Source organism: Mercurialis annua, linkage group LG7 (genome assembly GCF_937616625.2).
Source record: "Mercurialis annua linkage group LG7, ddMerAnnu1.2, whole genome shotgun sequence".
NCBI classification, from domain to species: domain Eukaryota; kingdom Viridiplantae; phylum Streptophyta; class Magnoliopsida; order Malpighiales; family Euphorbiaceae; genus Mercurialis; species Mercurialis annua.
The window spans coordinates 33,298,841-33,320,375 of NC_065576.1; the positions used below are offsets into that span (position 1 = coordinate 33,298,841).

Sequence of the window (21,535 nt, forward strand, 5' to 3'; positions counted from 1 at the left end):
ATTAGTCATTTATACCCAAGGGTGCCTAATGTGGAACGCTAGGTTTCCTAATAACTATTCCAGTGTGTCAACCCTTAACTCTTCTACTGGAGTTGCCTCCACGTCTATGCACGGAGTGGGGGTTAGTCCTAATACCAGAGGATCGACTGTTATAGTCTGGATAGAATGCAAGTCCGAAAAAGGTAGGGTCGAATAGGATTGCCATCCCACTCGCGGTCAGCCTCGATCTTACGGGCCATCATAGTGAGCGTTCCAAAGTGCTCGTGAACATACTCATATAGCTCATCAAACTCGAGTCCCAAACCCCTAACGTATCTGCGGTTAATCGTCCTATTATCTTCATTAAGGTCTGGAACTCTTTTGTCCATGCGCAGAAAGTCAGAGGAATACAGTCCCACTGGTAGTATTCCTTTAGAAAAGGAGCGCATTTGCCTCCTAACCTGATTCAAAACCACATGCCCCTGACCTTTAGCTATCTCTGTATCCTCTCTCAAATTGCGGTATCTCCGCACATTGGACTAGAAATGTTCACTCTAATACTCCTCGACGTCTGACTCATCTGATAACTCTTCTTCTTCAAAGTCCTCCTCTTGAGGAACTTCTTCTGATTCTTCCTCTAGATCCTCCTCTGGATCTTTCTCGGGATCTTCCTCACTTTCCTCACTGTGCTCCATTTCAAGCGAGTGAGTTCTACCTCTAACCCTAAAAGAACTACCAATTTCTAATACTGACATGAAACCATTATGATATATCTCAGATGATCTCCCAATATCTATGTGGAATCCATTCTGGTGGATTCCAGATGGTCCGCCTACTTCATTATGAAATCCATTCTGATATATAGGAGGCGCTTCCTCCTATTCTTCTGCAGCATGTAACTGAGCTCTATTTTGCCCAGACATGCTGAAAAGAAACAATTCCTAACGTCACCGACCATCTGAGCCCCCTTTTTCCTCGCTTCACTTCATTATCATCTCATAAGGCATCACAAATATTAAACTTTCAATCAGTCTATACATAATTTATAAATATGGAATCACCCAATATTCCTTATACGAGCAATACACACTTAATTGCCTTAGCAGTTCGCATTTGCAAACATTAATCACTTTATTCGCTTAACTATCTGCGTTCGCGCGCGTTATGGAACTTACTAATAATGCACATATCAATCAAAGGCAAACAACTAAGGTTTGACTCTCTTGCTACAGTAGTTCCTAGGTTTACTTACTGACAGAGTTTCACAATTCAGAGAGACATCCAAAACAAACTAGCAGTGGTAACTGGACCAATTACTCTCAAACAATCATCAAAACAAACTTGCAGTGGTAACTGGAGCAACTGCTCTGATACCAACATTGTCACGACCCAAAATATTGAGCCGCAACCGGCGCTAGGGAACGGGAGTGGTAGCTCCGGAACCCGTAGCAAGCCTTAAATCACTATTAATTTTTCGCAAATAATAAACAGATAACATAAAGCAACAGAAGCAAATATACATAACATGTATACACAAACTGTTACACTAACTGTTCAAAAACCTCGCGGGCTCTAGTTACCGTACCCTGTACGAACTGGCCTCGCGGTACTATATCCATCAGTTAGTGTATCCAACATATCATCGGCATCTGGTGCCGTGCACAACATATAAAACACGTAGCCTACAAAGACATATAAACAGGACAGCAAGTAATCTGTACAATCAAAATATACTGCTGTCTAGGCTACGACTCTGTCACACAGGACCACTACTGCAGCATTCACAGAAGTCAGATACTAAACATACACAGCTGACTTCTGGACTTCAAAATTGGCCTCTAGCTAGGTTCACATACTAAGTACCTAAAAGACAACAAAGGTGAGGGGTCAGTATTTGGGAAAATACTGAGTGAGTTCGCATTTACTAACGGTATTATTATAAAACATAGCATCGCATCTCAAGAAAACAATAATATAAAACATATAAACATGTATTTGATCCGTATGAAACTAATATCCTAGCATGCGACACATCTCTCGAATAATCATTATCATTCAACTCAATCGTAAATATCAATCGCGAGTCCAACTCGCTGGTGGCCCAGCCACTAGATACGGGGACTCCAGACTACACCGTAGCCGAGTACTCACTCGTATCAAATCATATACCCAATCGTAAATTTCATATTCATCATCAGCTCCCAGCTGTGTCAAGTCATTTCTCAATACAAACATATTAGACTGACTCGATACTGGTGATCACACAGCATATTGACACCCAATAGGTAGCTAGTTTCTTCGGATCGCATACTAGTTCTCGTAAATAAACTTAATGGAAACATATAACATTTAATCAAATCATATAACATGCGATGCGTAAAAACAGTATACATATCTATATAAAATAACTTTTACATAAATAATACACGAAAGTAAAATGCAACTCACAGTGACCGCAATCCAATCACAAATATGGTCGATGAAATGATATGCCCTTGCTAGTCCGCTTCTACTGACTCCACTACTCGCTGACACGTCTGATAAATTGTTTATAGTTAGACGTGATTCTCGCATTCTTATACGTATAATACTTTTAAGTTTTGGGATTTAATTTCATTTTATACTTATTTACGTATTCGATAACTTAGCGAATACCATATCTCATAATTGAGAATCGCTTAATGTCCTTGACGTTTTCCATTATTGTTATTTATCTAAAACGTCGAGCTAATCTCGAGATTAATGACTTTCCAAGTCCGAAATTCGTCCTTTAGCGTCAATTTACTCTAAACGTCAAACTCCTAGGTCAATTACAGTTGCACACGCATGGGGGTGAGTCAGGGTGCACGGGCGTGCCCTTCGGTAGGTACACGTTCGTGTACTCAAGTACACGTTCGTGCACCTCACTGGTGCACGTTCGTGTACTCCCAGTACACGTTCGTGCACCACGTGCACAGCTCCCCGGAAGTTGATTTCCGGGATTTTATCACCATTCCGACGTGCTTCACACACCCATTCTCAATACCCACCTCTCGGTTTCTTCAAAAACGCCATAATAACCTCAAAAACGTTAAATTTAATCCTAAACCTTAATCCCATCCAAAACAGCCAATAAATCCTATTTTTGAACCAATTCTAGAGATATTTACCTTGATTTGATTCCCAGGGATGATAGAGCTTTCAATTCTGAAGAAATCGCCGCTTGAATCGCTCGAATCGGACGTCGAACGGAGAAACGGCGGCGAAACGACGATATCGATCGTTTTCTCAATCTCTCTGGAAGCCTCTCTGATTCTCAATTCATATTTTCATTTCTTATATAATTCGGCTAAAGTGCTACTTTGGTCCTTGTTCTTTTTTGCTTACTATCATTTATCCTTTAAACTTTTCAATCATACGATTTAGTCCATAGCTAAATCGTTAACTTCTTTTATTATGACTTATACGTATTATTTATCTCCGATAAATAATACAAAACTCAATATTAATATTTTCCCGTCAAAATCTAAAATTTCCATTTTCGACACAAAGTGGCTAAATTACCACTTTGGTCCCTGCACTTTATTTTGGGCTTTACTTGACATTTTTCTTTTCAATTCCAATTCTGTCTTTAGAATTGAAATGTATTATTAAATTCCTCGCATATAATCCTTTTCAAAACCGACCTACTAAAACTTATTTATCGGAAAACTTTCCGATTTTTCCATTCTGACAAATCCAAACTGGACACGTGGTCCAATTATATAATTAAATATTTTGGGGTATTACAGATGCGCTGTTTGCTGGTCTTGGATAAATCTAGAGAACTTGAACATGGCGGATGTAAGATAGGGAAAACTTGGGCTTTGGGCCCCGAGTTCACTCTAATGCTTAAGTCAATAAAGATAAGAGAAAAATTGACAAATGCCCTACATGAGTGAAAATATTATTAATTTTACTAGAGGAAAATAGAAAGTTGACAAATACAATTTCTAACTTTGTTTTTTCCCATATAACATTTTAATTATAAAAAATATGGTCAATAGAAACTAAGAAAAGGAGTTGTTACGAGAATTAAAATCTCCTACCAAATCTCAACCTAGCATAAACCGAAAATATTTGGAAGAATCTTTAAAAATCATTGATTATTATGACAGTATATTTAATATTTGATTTCCATGTATATACGGTAATTACCTGATTCTTAATAACATAACTTCAATTTTTGCAACAACAAAAAATGAACGAATTGAGAAACAAACCAAAATTCTACAAAGAAGACAATCATTAAAGAATTATTTGAAAAAGGTTAGTCTTTCTTCTCTGGAAAATAAAAAAAAGTTGTCTACGATCGGCTTATATTATGTGTTGTAATTAGTGAATGTCATGTGAACAAATGATTTGTAACATGGGTGATTCGAAAAATTTGTGATTTGAAACAATTAGAAAAACCACTCATACATTGGAAATTTTGTTTTGTAAATTGGTGAATTGACAGTTTATAGGATCAACATAAAAAAGACATTGTTCAAGCAATTTTGTATATAATTTATTTAAAAATGATGCAATTTAAACCAAGAAAAAAACCGCCTCTGTAAGTTTGTAATACTCACCAACAGAAAATTTGAATTTTTTTATGCAAAATAGTATAAGTAAACTAATAGTTAACTAAAAGTTAATCAATGTTAAGATTAACAAATTTTATATATTATTAATGCAAGAATAACCACATCAAAGGTTGTTGTTTACTATGACGGATTTTGGGATAGAGATCTTAACTACTCAAATTATAAGATCAAAGGTATTTTAGTTAAGTACGATGCAAATTTTGAGACTCTGAAAGCATTAATTTATGGTGCACTGAAGGTTAGCTATGTAGCAAATGTGGACAACGAGGGCAAACAAGAAGACATGCCGTAATCTTGTAAAATGAAGTTAATTTGGCAAATTTAATAATGTATGAACAATAAATTTATTTTAATGGTCTAAATTGATTTATGTAAGGTTACATTTATTTAATTATTTTCATTTAGATTTGTAATCCCTCCCCATGTTATATATTAATTTTTTTGGTTTTTTTTATGTGTAAAACAACAATACACTATCAGTTAACCATTAGTGTACTGTTAGTTAAATGTTTTAATTTAAAATATACAGTTAACATGAAAGTAACTAAGAAGACATTGCCGTAATCTTGCAAAATGAAGTTAATTTGGCAAATTTAATAATGTATGAACAATAAATTTATTTTAATGGTCTAAATTAATTTATGTAATGTTACATTTATTATTTTCATTTAAATTCGTAATACCTTCCCATATTATATTAATTTATTAATTTTATTGGTTTTTTTATGTGTAAAACAACAGTACACTATCCATTAACCATTAGTGTACCGTTAGTTAAATGTTTTTATTTAAAATATGCAGTTAACATGAAGGTAACTAACAGAACACTAATAGTTAACTAACAGTACAGTGTTAAAGCATCTATAATAAAGTCGGATATTTATTTAAATAACCTGAAAATGTAACATAAAAAATAGACCAATTGCAAAACACAGTAAACTATATATTCGATAAAAACATGTGTTTTCATAAAAAGAATAAAACAAAATAAAAATATCATGAAATTGGTTACACACTTGCAACTGTTTTCATTTACAAAAAATAAAAAACAGAAAGTTCACAATCTGTCAAACACATCTAATCCTTCTGAATTGCCTTCTTCTTTGTTCTACCCTTTAAGTTTGGTTTCTTTCTGATCTCCTCATCGCTGACAATGTTTCTAGCATACTTTTCTTTTCCATATATAAAAACAATAACGCAATTCGTTCACGGTGGCTCTCAATGGGGAATGCTGCTGGAATTGGAAGATTCTGGATCAAATGCTCAGCGAAAGCCAAAACAAACACTCCACAATCACTAAAATTATACAAAAAATGGTTAATAATTATATATAAAACACTAAAAGATAATTATGCGTAGAAAAAATCACCTATTTTACTGGGTTAGTAGATCAGGCACATGGACAACGGAAAATGGAGCATTCGTCACTTTATGTCGATAGACAGGGGATGAAAAATCAATGTCCGTCCGTGCATCATACAAATTCAAAAGAGCAAATATCTTAGGAAGCACCAGAAAACATTTTGCTCCAGCTTTCTCTGCTTCAGCCTTGGAACAGGACAATTCAACAAATTGTATATGTAAATACACCTGTCTTTAAATACTCTCAGTTCACCTATAGTTAACCATCAGACAACTACATATTAACCCTTACACATATAACAAACAATAAAAAACATACAAAATATCAAAACTAACATAACACGCACATAATCAATCCTACATGTTACAAAATTAGCAATATGAAAACACAATACAAAGTTCAAAAAAAGGGTCTAACACATAAATACATTCCACTCTCAGTTCACTTGTAGTTAACCATCAGAAAACTACATAGAAACCTTAAAATAGGTAACAAATATATAGCATACAAAAAAAAGTTGAAATCTAACATAACAAAGTACATAATTGAAACACAGCAAAACAAATGACCAATAGACAAAATTTAGTTGTACAACCCTAAAATATATTATTCAATCACAGAAACAACTACCAAAAATCAATTAAATGTAATAAAATAAAGAATTTAAAAACAACTTACCTTAACAGCCATAGAAAGAGGAGGAACAAGTTGTTTCTTCTTTTACTTATCAGTGGCTGTGAATGTTTCGAAATCACTATTCCTTTCTTCTTAATGGAAAATAACTCTAGGGTTCTTACTCGAAGTTGGAGCATCACTGAAATCAACCTTCCGTTTGCTAGATACCCTCTTTGATTTTGCCATTGGACTTGTCTTTGTTGGGGATTTTTTCATATCAAGAAATATTTGTTGAAGACCTAGTTTTCGCCATTTTCAATTTTTTATCAACCTAAAATCAAACTAATGGGAAAGATTTGAAAAGTGAAATTGTGGAGTTATTTCCGGCAAGATTCTTTGAAGAATCTATTTGAAATGGTAACATGCAAATTGAACAGGGAGAGGGAAGTTACCATTTCAATTAACGATTTTTTTTTAATTTGAAAAGTCTATTATTGCTAATCAAAATCATAAAAATCAAATAATATAAATGGCAACCGTAAAAGTCCAAACTGAGATTTGGAACCGTATTTTTCTCATTAAAAAGGTCTAAGCTCGTATGTAGGCTAATTATCTCTAAAGATAATTGTGGTATTTGAGTAATAAATGAATTATATTAAAATCAGTACTATTATCTTTTTATAGGCCTTGCTTTCCTTTTTTTAAGGATGTGAGATAAGTAAGTTCAGTAATCCACTATGTTTAATATCCTTTTTATTCGATTCCTTAATATGTTTTATAATTAAATAGCTAATTGCACTATTAATTACATATACAAGTCCATATTTTGGAATATAAATTACGCATAGTCCCTTTTTTTTTTTTTGGTAAGCCCATCCGGTTTCCAAGGCTTCGCCCTGACTAATCCGGATCCGACCCGCGTCGCGCACCTGGCATGGTGGGTGAGTCTACCAGTGGGAATTTTCTGCATTCACAAGGACTCGAACCCGAGACCTTGCTTAAGCGATACCAAGCCGCTTACCACTTGGACCAACTCCCATTGGTACGCATAGTCCCTTTTCAGATCCCTTCATTTTCTTTTCTCTTTTTTATTACTTTTGCTCAAATATTGTAAAACGTATATATTAGATACATGTACTTTTATTTTTCTTCAAAGTAAGTTCTTCTACTAAAAAAAGTGGTGATGATATTATTCTACTATGAAATATTCCCCCTCCGTCCCAAATTGATAGGCAGTTTAGGACAAAAACAAGCCTTAAGAAATTGTACTTATCAAAATAAAATGAGTAAATTTATAAACAAATACCACACTTACCCTCATTTATTATAATAGCAATATTGTCTTTTAGCATCTTTTGTGTTATTTTCAATGCATTCAACTATAATTAGTGAGGGTATATATGACTATTAAACATTAAAGTAATAAATTACTGCCTATAATTTGGGACAAAAAAATGCAAATAGTGCCTATCAATTTGGGACGAAGATATTTACGCTAGTTCTAAGATTTTTAAATTTTTTATCAATTACATTCTTATAGTTTAGTTTTAGTCATTTGAATCCTATTAATTAAAAAAATTAAATGACTTATTTACTTTAATACTTTTTTATTACATATTTTTAATAAATCTTAAAAATAATTTAATTTTTATTTAATAAATAATATATTTTAATGTATATATATATATATATAATATAAATCTAAACTAAAAATAATTTTTATCCATATAAAAATTGTAGATATAATAATTTATAGTTAATAAAATTAAAATAATTAATCATTATCTAAAATTATATTTTTAATGTCTATGAATTTACCATATTTATATAATAATATCTGAATTTATTTATTTTAACCATTATTTTAATTAGATTTTTAAAATTATTCTTATTGAATGTTAAACTTATTATTATTTAGCTTGAAATTAAAAAGTATAAATATTTAATTTTTCATTATGTTTAAAAATTAAAGTGAATTAAATTTTTCTTTAAAAAAATAAAAATAAACATGCACTCAATGAAACAAAACTACCTCCATTCCTAGTGGAGTCATATGAGGCGGAAGTTCAAATGTTCTTACAATTTTTAAGTTTAAGTTCAAACTCAAGCGATGCCCAAGCTAATTGAGCTCCAGTTCAATAAAAATAAAAATAATTATTAAAACATTTATCATATAAAGAGGCTAGTTTAGCCTCACGAGACGAACCTCGTTAACTGATACTTGCTATAAGTTTGAGATTAAAATCGAGTAGTTCGATCGTGGCTCGATATTAAACTCGAGTAGGTTGAAGTCGACTCATATTTTCCGAATCAACCTAAAAAAATTTAAGTTAATTTTAAGGATGTTTCGAGCAAGGATCTCATCTATGATATATATTTTAATGTTTAAAATATTTATTTTTTAATAAAATGATTATTTATAAAAATATTATAAAAAGTTTAGGATTACACAATTTTGAAAAGATATGGAAAGTATTCTTAAAGTGTATATAATTTTTTTATTAATTTAATTTTAAAACCAAATTGTTAGTTTAAACATGGCTTAATACATCATTTGGCATCTAAACTATACCACTTTATTCTTTGCAACCTCTAAATTTATCGTGTTCCATTGGACCCCTTAATTTTTTTTTATTCTATTTAACCCCTTATTCGAAATAAGCACACAACGCGCGCTGACATGGACAAAGTTGCTGACATGGCATTAATTAGAGCAAAACAATAGTTAAGAGGTTCAGTGAAATACTAAAATAATTTAGAGGTCACAGGGAACAAAATGATAAAATTTAGCGATCAAAAATATATTAAGTCTAAATATATTTCTTATATTTAAAATAAAAAGTGAAGTATTTTAAATATTATTTGAAAAAATCATTTAAGGTTTAATTACTTTAAAAATTTTGAAATTTAGCGTGTTTTCCAATTTTAATACTAATTTGAAAAATTCAAAATTGATTTAAAAAGTTTGAAATTGCAAAAATTAAAAGCGTGTATATTAAAAAATTTAAAAATGAAAATCATGGAACACAATAAAAATTATATTTTTTTAAACAATTAGCCTTTATTTAATATCATCACAGTATAGTAAATTTATATATTTTATGATATCGTTAAAAATAGACAAACTCCCTTTATCATTATTAAATTGTACACAAATATTTACATGTACAAGAAGTTATATCATGTAATTATTTAATTAAATTTTAATATTTTTTATTTTTCTACTTTTTCTATTTCTATTGCCGTTAACAATGTATAAAAATATTATTGAAATTTTATAAAAATTTATTTTTAGAAAAATTATATGTCATCGCACATAAATTAATTTATATGCTTCTAATCATTCATGCTAGATATAAAATGTTGAAAATTAAATAATGTATTTTCGAGAAGGTTAAATGGATAAAAATTAAAATTTTGAAGGTACAGTAGAAAAATAAAATAGTTCAGGGATCAAATTGAACAAAATAGCATATAGCTCAAGGGTTAAGTAGAACAATTTATGCATTTTAATTATCATTCACGCGCCTCAAAACGTTTGAAAACACGTACTTTTACCACGCTGGACAAAAAGGGGTCATATCAGCCAAAAAGTTGAAGTTTTTTTTTGATGAATGTGAACTTTATTGAAAGCCAAAAGAGGCAAAGCAAAAACAAAGAGGAAGCCAAAAAGGCTACAACTCACAACTCAAAAAAGAAAAATACTATCGGTGTTTCTAAACAAGTCTAAACCCGAATAAACAAACGAAGGGTGATTACACTTATAATAGAAATCCGCATTAATGAAACTTCTAATGATCACATCTTCCGGAGAAGAATTTTTATGCTGAAAAACTCTTCTATTACGATACTTCTAAATTTCCCAAATAAAAATAAACCAAGTAGAAGCCCAAAACTCTCTACAACCACCATTTAGGACAATAGCCATCCCATTGAAAAAAAAAAGTCTTCAAAAGTAGAAGGCAAAACCCAAGCAACGTCCAATTTTTGTAAAACAACATACCAAATTTTTCTTGCAAAAGAACAGTGTTAGAAAATATGATCTATTGTTTCAATTTCTCCACAACAGTCACAACTCACATTGTTGTCTTGAATAATACTACGGTAAGCAAGGAAAGAACGAGAGGGAATGCTCTTATGAAAAGCGGTGCATAAGAAGAACTTGACTCGGGGAGGAACTGCTGATTTACAACATAAAGAAAAAGCTGATGTCCCGCTCGAATGAGTGCTAACTGACCTAAGAACAGCAAAACATCGACGCCACCATGAAGCCATATTTACCTTTTTCCAGATCAGCTCATCTTCCTCATCAAGAGTAACCAAACTGGCAGCTCCCACATGAAGAACAGACTGCCGAAATAGAAACAGCAGATCGGTGAACACAGCAGGTTCTGCTGTTCGTAATCGACGACGCCACCTCCATCCAGCAGTCATAACTTCAAACACTTGAGCGTTTTTCATGTTGGACAACTGATATAAACGAGGGAAGAGAGTAGAAGCTGAACCGTTACTTGTCCAATCATCATGCCAAAGAGAAATTGATCTCCCATTACCAATAATAAAGCCAACATTAGACGTAAATAATTGCCAAACAACCAAATCTAAACAGCAAACACGTCTAATTCCCTTCCAAATGTAAGAAAATTGATTAATGTTGCCATGAACGAGATCATTCCAGTTAGATATTGGATCACCCTGTCTAATTGCAAACACGTCTAATTACTTTATGACGAATACTTTTCAGCCCCTCCGCGGCTAACACAAACAGGTAAGGAGATATTGGATCACCCTGTCTAACTCCTCTTTTAAGCTGAAAAGGATCAGAAGGACAACCATTCACTAGAACCGAAGACAAAGCTGAGGATAAACATGTTGACATCCAATCTAACCATTTATCAAAAAACGACATCGAACACATAACATTCAACAAGTAATTCCAGTCTAAGTTGTCGAAGGCTTTGTGAAAATCAAGTTTCAACACAAGAAGTTTATCTTTCCTTCTCTTTGAAAAATGAATTAATTCGTTTGCAACCATTGCATAATCCATGATATTCCTTCCTTTAATAAACGCATGTTGATGCTCAGAGATTACTTAGGGAAGAAAAAGAGCTAACCTTATCGAAAGGCACTTGGAAAGAAATTTGTAACATCCATTCACCAAGCTAATCGATCTATAATCACGAGTGTTAGTAGAACCCGAAACCTTAGAAATTTAAACCATAAAAGATGAATTTATTCCTTTAGGAAGAGAATTGCTACTGTAAAAGGAGTTAAACATCTCTAAAAAAATCCTCTTATACAACAGCCCAAGCTCGCTTGTAAAAGTAGTAATTAAAATCATCCGGACCTGGTGTTTTACTTTCACTGCAGGAGCAAAGAGCTCAATAGATTTCATCAACATCAAAGGGCCGAGTAAGACTCGTTGCTTGGGCTGATGTAAGACCTTTGAAAACCAGGCTTGAAATGTCAGAAGGAACACAATGAGGTTTAGCAAAAAGATTTGAGAAGAAATATCTAATCTGATGCTTGATGTCTACAGGATCAGAGTAGGAAACATCGTCCACTGTGATTGCTGAAATACGATTGTTTCTGAAGTGCGATGAAGCAATGCTATGAAAACATTTTGTATTTTTGTCCCCCTTAATACACCAATTAAGTCTTGCTTTTTGATTCCAGGTGCTTTCAATGTTCTTTTTTCAGCCCTCCAAAGCTCACTTTTAACCTCAGTCAAATGAGTAAATTCAATTCAGTAAGAACGCGAGAGTCGGCAGCTATGTCAAGAGCTGATATTTCTTCCCCGAGCTGTCTTATTTTCTTATTTTGGTCTCCGAAAACCTCCTCGTTCCATTTTTTAATCTTCGTTCTAAGCTCTTTTAATTTACGCACCGAAGGCAAATTATTATCAGACGACGAAATTGATAACCAAGAGCTAGAAACAAATGATTTGAACTCAGAATTGTCCCACCATGCGTCTATAGAACGAAACAGTTTGGGACCCCAATCAATGGATAATCCGATTGCAGCAATAAAGAAACATGATCAGAGTAACTTTCAGTCAAAGCGGATAGAGAAAGCGCCATCCAAGTGTTTGTAGCTGACAATGAAGCCAAGCACCTATCAATTCTTGATCTAGAAAAAGAATTCCTCCATGTAAAAGAACGACCTTGAAGAGGTAAGTCTATTAATTCAGACTCGTTAAAAAAGTCACAAAGAGCTAGCATTGAAGGAGTGAACCCCACACAGTTTAGACGCTCTTCAGGAACCATAATCTCATTAAAATCACCGCTAATAAAAACCATACCAGAAAAATCAACAAGAGGAAGTAGTTCAGCCCACAAAGAGGAACACTCAGCTGCCAAGTTACTGTCGTAGATGAGAATATGCCGGATATAATGAGAATCAAAAAAGAATTCCATACAGATCCAACGTGCATTTTTCACAATTGAAACGTTTTGCAAGAGAACCGTATTCCAGATAAGTAAGAGACCACCATATGCTCCATTAGAAGGAACATAATCAAAGCCAAAATCTAAATTCGGCCAAAGTTTTCGAATAAGAAAAACATCGATACTTTCTTTTTTCTATTCCACCAAACCAATAAAAGAAAGCTTATATTTATTAACCAAGTTTCGAATAAAAGATTGCTTGCGGAGGCTCAGTCCGTTAAAGAAGCTTAAGATTGCTGATTCGCTAAATCCTGCTCTAAGTCCGTTAAAGCTGATTAACAGCTTGCACCTTCTGATCCTTATGAAAAAATTCCAGAGAATGACCGACATCCCAAATTTTTAAAGCTTCCTCGAATGAACCCGCTGCAGCTTTCTCCTTAGCCAAGAAGATTAACATGTTCATGTTATCAAAATCTGCTGAAGAAGATGGACGGGTGGAAGATGGCAGCAGATTACCAGAGGATAAAATCTTATTGTATTTCTTTCTCCTGATTGAAACATTTATAAGGTCCACAGGAGTGCTGTTGTGAGCGTTCAATTTTGAGCTTAATTATAAAATTAACGATACTATTGATTTTTAATAAACTTTAAAAATTAACTTGATATTTTTTTCATTTAATCTTTTTATTAAGTGAATGGAATAAATTTTAAAAGTGAGTAAAATAAGCTGAATAAATTAAATTACTAAAGAAAACAATAAAAATCAAATAAACAAAAAATGAATATTAATTATCATTTTTATTTTATACAAAAAAAAAACAAAAACACAAAAGAATAGAAAAATTACAAAAGTGGTACGAAAATAAATTACAGGGGCAAAATTATAAAATTAAAAACATCAAGGACTAATCTGGTACATCATGAGAAGTTCAGGCACCAAACTGAAAATTAGCCAGCTTTGTCCTCTAGTGGCACTATTTGCTACAGTTCTTCTGAGCAGTATAAACACTGTATATTAATCCCCCTTAACATCTGCAAAACATATATAAAAACACTTAAATCAGAATTATGTCTAATTAAACAGAATTAGGCATAAAAATCGCAGTTTTCATATTTACAAAATTGCCACTGTTTATGCCTATAAAACAGAAGCCACATTTTTAGTGTAAAAGCACCAGGAAAATCACATAGCCATATGCCCAAACAATTTTTTTTTTTTTGGATTGGTATTCAATCTAAAAGAAATTAAATTTCAGTTTACTATATCTTTCTTTTCATCTTTCAATCTAAGTTAATTATGAATACATTTTGTCTTTCAAAATCGAACTCTCCATAACATCAACTAAAATGCATTTATGATCAAGTTAAAATCCTGTCAAAACACTTTTTTTTAACCAACCTTCATACATATGCCTTTCTTGTTTAGATATTGTCTGGAATGTTTCTTTGGAGTTAAAAGAAGCATTCCCGTTAGCTTGTTTTAAGTGTTCATGGTGTTCATGAACCTTTAAAGCTCCTTAAAAAAAGTTTCCAAACAAAAGCAATCAAAATTTGTACATACAGGTAGTTTAAAACTTTTTCTATCTTCTTCATAAATGAACAAAAAAATCACGAAATATCAGATTTAAGCATACCTGAACTTTTAAATCTCCAATACTCTTTGTTTTGCTCTCAGTAATTTCAGTTTTTAGTGTTGTTTTGCTTTTATTTTCTTCCTTTATGGAGTTTTTGTCTCCCTTTGTGGAGTTGATCTTATTTCCTATATGGAAATCATTTTGAAGTGTAAATCTAAAGTATTATCAATAGGATTTTTGTTTCTAATTTTCTATCAATCGAACTCGATCAAAGACCAAGAAGTCGATTTGTGGTTTACAATAACCACCGAGTGGAGCGTACGGATCGCCGAGTTGCACATCAAAAGAGCTCCGTCAACGCGTATGATGAATTTAGATATAATTTTCTATTGTTTTACCGATGTTCTCATCTTTATTTACTTCTTGAATGTGTTGCTTAATTTAAATTTGGATCAAGTTGTATTTTCAATTATCTATTAATGGAATATCATTATGATTATAAAAAAACAGAAGAAAACTTTAATTAAAAACTGGTATAATGCTTAACGAGTAGGAATTAGTATGACTCGCTTCTTCTTGCTGAAGCGCGCATACATCAAACCGATAGCCTCACCTCTGGCCTCCTCAGTTTTAACTGGGTCTGCGATCTTAAGCCAACAGTTTTGGATCGGAGGTCCGCTCTATCATCGAGGTAAAATCACCCATTTTCTCGCTTCCAATAAATCAAAATCTTCGAGTTATCTGTTTAACTGTCACAGCTTCTTCTTAGATTGAGCTGAGAGAACAAAAATTTAATAGTTAGACTTCTAGTTTAAACGGGTGACTTGAGAATAATAAGGTTAGAAATAGAACTTAAGAAAATCATAATATAGAACAAGAATAGAAATCACATACCCATTTCAGTTTGTCTCGTCGATTTAAATCAAAGAGCCCAAGTGAAAATAGTGACAAATAAACAAATCCCAAATCCATGCTGCCTTTGATAATCCATTTTTGGTCCGATTAAAATGATTTGAAGCATGCCTCTAAAAATCGATAATCTTGATGTTAGATAGTAGAAGATGATCCGATGAATTTACATCTTAATCAAAGAAATAAAATTTCGTCAATAGTTTTTAGTGGCAATCCGTGGTTAAAGAATGGAGAGCAGAGATGATGAACAAAAAATTGGAGTGAAGTGTCGGCAGCAAAAGCAAAAGCAGAGAGTAAAGTTAGGTTAAAATTATCAAGAGAAAATTACGGAATAATCGAAAAAGCGAGGAAACTTTACTCAAATACCAACACATTGCTGACTTTTCTCTTCTCTCAAGGGTGCTTTACATAAAATAGCTGAGTTGGCTAAATTATTAATTTTTCTACGTATTCATTCTCTCGTATGCTAAAAACCAAAGATGACATCTTGTTCATCACCAAATGATCAATCTTCCTCTCACGCGCCTACGCTCCTCCGCTTCCTTTACTGTCGTTTCCTCATATATCTAGTTGCCGTGATTTTTCTTCTACCGCCCCATCAGACTCATCTTTCTCTCGTTTCTTGGCCTCGTCGTTCATCCTTTGTTGTTGCCGCCGCAATTAACGGTCTGTTACCTTATGCTTTCTTCTCTTTGTGACGGCACGTTATGGTCGACGTAGTGGTGGTGGTGGGTGGAGAGATAGGTAGGTCATGAGATTTATAGTTGGCAGTTATTATATTAGCAAATGGTTTTGGTGTTGACAGAGTTATAAATCTAAGAAGAACATGGTTAAACGATAGTGTTAAAAGTTGTCAATAACTTGAGAAGATTTTACTGAACTGGAAATAAAACAATTGAGAAATTTCGAAAAGATGGAAATTCTAATTTAAAATGAATTTTTGCTTGGAGAATCGAATTGGGAATTGTAATTTCTGTAAGAAAGATTGAATCTTTATGGTTTCTGTAAGAAAGATTGAATTTTTATGGTTGCTAAATTGATACACCTTTTTAGAAGAAAATAAAAGTGGGGTGTTTATTAATTCACTGGTAATATTAATTCAGTGTTAATGGGGATGGTGGGCATATTAATTCTTATGTTTGCAAGTGGATGTTGGCCATGCTGTTCAAGTTACAAATTTAAATGGTTTGTGTGTTAGTGGTGATGCACGTACTTTGCAATAAAATGTCATAGGTTATAATCATGGCCAAAATGAATTGTTTGAGTAGAGGAACAGGTAAGGTGGGGTGTTTATTTTTCCGTTTAAACGTATTTGGAAATCGCTAGTTCCGTCTCGTGTTAAATTTTTTATATGGCTTGCTTTCCACAATAGTGTTCGCAATTCCCCGATACATTATCCATAAATCGTCGATACATCATAAATATTAGTGGTTCTGAAAAAGGAGATTAAGAAATGCTTTCTGAGTGATTTATATTACTATGATGATCGTCGACTTGGAATTGATGAGTGAGACTGCTTAATTCCGTATATAGGTTTTTGAAATTTATCTTTAACTGTTTCAGAAATGTATTTGAGATGTATGTAATATGTTTTTGAGATGTAATTGAACAATTTTTAAAATATGATTTTCAGCAAATAAAAATTGTAAATTTACTTCTATATTTTGAATTTTTAATAAATTTCATGTCGGCTACTGTTGTTTTGAGACGTATGTAAACTGTTTTTGAGACATCTAAACTTAATTTTGTAGATACACCATTTATTACAATTTTTAGAATCCATCTCCAACTCAGAATGATTATTTTCAACAAAATATATTTCAAAATGATCGATACATGTGTGTATAAAAGATATATTGATGATACATTTCAGATACATAGCAGATACATAGATGATACATGTTTAAATTTTTTGGATTATTTTAACGAAATAAATTTTAATATGACCGATACAATATCTGTACATCGCAATACATCACCGATACATCATAAATACACCATCGATACAGTATAGATATAGAGGAGAAAAATTAATAGTAAAATTTTAACACATTACTGATGTATCATCTATATCTTGCAATACACAGTAAAATACATGGACGATACATCGTAAATACATTATAAATATAAACAATAAATTGAACTAAAAGCAAAACCTCGTGAAACATGGGAAAAAAGGACAGAGCAAACTTTCAAATATTTAATAGGAAGACACGTTTTTTAAATACATATATCGAATACATATTAGAAGAAATTTTTATATATAATTTATATATGATAGATACATATATTTTTGATACATAATATGTAATATATAATATATATTTTTGCAACGTAATTTATGCGTTTTTAAAGGCGAGATTAAATTGAAAAAACATATAAAGTTGATGAATTTTTATGACATCAACTCTAAATTTAACAAAGACATTGAATAGTTATTGGTTCAATTTTGTATGAATATAAATGTCTAATACATTAACGATATATCGTATATACACCACTAATACATTGTAGATAAATCGTGATGTATTATAAATACATCGTTGATACATCGTAGATACATATTCTTATCCTTTTTTATTATTTTAACGAAACAATTTTTTTGAATACACCATTGATTATAATTTTCAAAATCCATCTCCAATTCAGAGTCATTATTTTGAACAAAATAAATTTCAAAACGAATGATACATTATAGATACATTGTTATAGATACATTGTAATACATTACTGATATATATTAAAAAAATTATTGTTTATGTATATATTACATTGTTATTGTTTCAGTTTGTTCATGTATATATCACATATATACATATTGGACACATCATAGATACGCCATTGACATATCGTAGATACATATTCTTATTTGTTTTTAATTATTTTAACGAAATAAATATTATAGATACATCATTGATTATAATAATTTTTAGAATCGGTCTCCAACTCATAATTTTCAATAAAATAAATTTAAAAATGACTGATACATTGTTAATACATCATAATGCATTACTGATATATCATAAATACACCACTGATACATCATAGATATAGAGAAGAAATCAATAATAAAATTTTAATACAATACTGATGTATCATATATATATCATCTATATTTTGCAATACACTGTAGATACATGGCCAATACATCATAAATACATTATGGATGTAATATATAGAGCTAAAAAGTGAAAACTCGTGCAACATGGAAAAAAATAAGCGGGACAAGCATCAAATATGTAATAGGAAGATACGTTTTTTAAATACATATGTCGAGTACATATTAGAAACAATGTATATATATATTTGTATTTGTTTTTAGAAATATGAGAAAATGTAGCTGTGATACATTCCGGATACATAACAGATACGTATATGATATATGTTGATATTAAATTGACATGCTGACACGTGCTGACATGTGACAGCCGCGCGGGTCAGACGCATTTCAGACGCGCGTCAGACGCATTTCTGACGCATGTCAAACGCGTTTTTAACCAAAAATCACACATATTTTATCCTTTCATTTGGCTTTGAGTGTGACACATGTCTCCTATTTAGTGGTTTGGTTAGAATATGTAAACTTTTACCTTTTTTGGTATTAATTTAAGGGGTAATGTCATAAAAATTGACGAACTTTACATGTTTTTTTCATTTTGATCATGCACTTTAAATTTTCTCATTTTCATGCACGAACTACCACTTTTTCTCAAATTCATGCACGGTGGTGAGGTGTCACTGCTCTATTGGTGTAATTCGCTGAGGTGGAGGTCATTTTACACCAATTAATGAGTGCCACCTCAGCAGCGTGTATGAATTTGGGAAAAAGTGGTAGTTCATGTATGAAAATGAGAAAATTTAAACTTCATGATTAAAATGAGAAAACGTGTAAAGTTCGTGATTTTTTTTGACATTAACCCTTAATTTAAATTATTAGGTTGGTGTGTATTTTTGTTATTTTTTATTTAAATATGTATATTTTTGTGGTTCTCGCAATTATCAATGGTCTAAATTAGTTTCCACTTTAATTTAATAGTGACCAAAAAGACCCTAAAACTAATGGGTCATGCACATAGGGCCGTGAGGCTTTACTTGGTAACATTTGGGCTAAGTTTATTCCTTTTTAAGAGAAAATAAATAAAAAACTAAATCAATCATCATTTTGGGCTTAATACACTTTGCATGTATATGGCATAAATAACAAAACGTTGTTGTTTGTTTGATGGCCAAACCTATACTAAGGCCCCTGTATTATATAAATTTTGTTTAGGAGGCCTTTATCTCAAAAAAGTTTCCTATCTGCTCCCTCTACTACCAATTTTGCGATTTTGATGTCCTTTATCGGACAGAACGAAGAGCGTGTATCTCACTCTCTGTTAATTAACAGAAAATTGTTACGTGGCTTTTTTTTTCCATATATGGTGGTCTACGTGGCAATAAATTTAAAGACTTATCTCATATAAAATTATAATTTAACAAAATTATTGTAATACAAAATAAATATGATGACAAAAATGATAATTTTTCCATCATCTTCTTCCTCCTTTTGCCATCAAACAAACTAATTCAATCAGCAGTAACTTCAAAATCAAATATCAAAATTATCAAATCCAATCGTCACTGAAATTCTAGACAAACAGCAATTACAGCTTCCTTCTCGTCGTGTACGTAATCGCGGTGTAGTACTTAGCCGGAGGAGTTCGCTAACGGCAGAAGTGTCGCCGGAAGTCAGTTCAATAGGTGTATGTATTCAAAGTCACGGAGGCCAATCCACCGCCCGACGTCACAAAAGCTTTCACTAAATACAGTGATGGTGCCTCCCACATGACCCCCGACCATCTCCGTGGTTTCTTAGCCGACGTCCAGGGCTCCGGCGACGTCAGCTCCTCCGATGCATAGAAACTGGTGGAGCAGATACTGAACAAGAGGCATCAGATTAGTAACAAGTTACACAATAAACATAACAACACTCGTACTGACGATTTTCACCATTACCTGTTCTCTCCAGATCTCAATTCTCCCATTCGAGAAAACGAGGTATACTAGGACATGAGAAAACCACTGTCCCATTATTTCATATATACCAAAGGATGATTTTGATGTTCTTCATGGCAGGTTTTCTATTTATCCACAAACTACTCATGCTGAACAAGAATATGTATAATGCCGGCTACGTGTTTGATAAAATTCTCCATAGAGATTTTCGCACTTGGACTACTCTAATTTTCTCTTAGCATGACTTTTAACTTTACTTAATTAATTAGCTGACTTGATGCAGGGATGATGAGGAAAGATTGGAAGGTGATAATCGCAAATAAAGTTGTATATTAATTTCCCTTTCAAATATCTGGTTCAATGAGAGAAACTTCAGTCTGTTGGTGCGACGAACGGCAGATGTTGGTGTAACTGGTGTTTGCTGATGGGGCTGTAATTACAGGCGACAATTCCAAAAGGAAGAAGAAGAAAATATGAAGGATACAAACTATCCCTAATGCTTCATTAAGAATTGATATAATGATTGGTGTAATGGTGGGTATATGAATGTGAGAGATTTCCGGTAAAAAAAATGTGAGAGATGTGGATTTTTTTTATAAGGGGAGTATTACAAATTTGGAAAAAATGGATGATAATCAAGAGGTATTGAGGAAGGTGATGGTAAAATATAGTTAAAGGTCCTTATAATTTATATGTATTTTATACATTATTTATGGGGATTAAAGAGTCAAAAAGTTAAGATAATTTTTTCTACACTCTCACAAACGGCAAGTGGGATGCAATCTCTTCATTCCGTCCAGATAAGGGCATCAAAATTGCAAAAAATAATAATAGAGGGACCAGATAGGAAACTTTTTTGAGATAAGAACCTCCTAAATAAAACTTGTATAGTATAGGGGCTTTAGTATGAGTTTGACCTTGTTTGTTTGTTTTTTGTTTAATAAACTTATAATATTCACTTTTCTACTTACTTCAATTTAGATTGATTGCATTATGTTTTTTTTTAGAAAAATTATTGCACACAACCGTTGCGCCATGTCATTCGTGCAACAAACCAATTGTGCGTTAGCCATGTGGAAAATTGAATGATAAAAAAAATAAGTA

The 21,535-nt window shown here is 32.3% G+C and overlaps 1 long non-coding RNA gene across 1 annotated transcript; it reads right to left on the reverse strand.

Annotated features, from left to right (window-relative positions):
* Positions 1 to 13,720: 13,720 nt before the first annotated feature.
* LOC126656627 (uncharacterized) lies at positions 13,721 to 16,546 on the reverse strand. The gene is made up of 3 exons (XR_007633276.2): positions 15,419 to 16,546; positions 15,138 to 15,299; positions 13,721 to 13,982 (listed from the first exon to the last, which is right to left on the reverse strand). It is a non-coding gene; the product is annotated as an uncharacterized LOC126656627 (long non-coding RNA).
* Between the last annotated feature and the right edge of the window lie 4,989 nt (positions 16,547 to 21,535).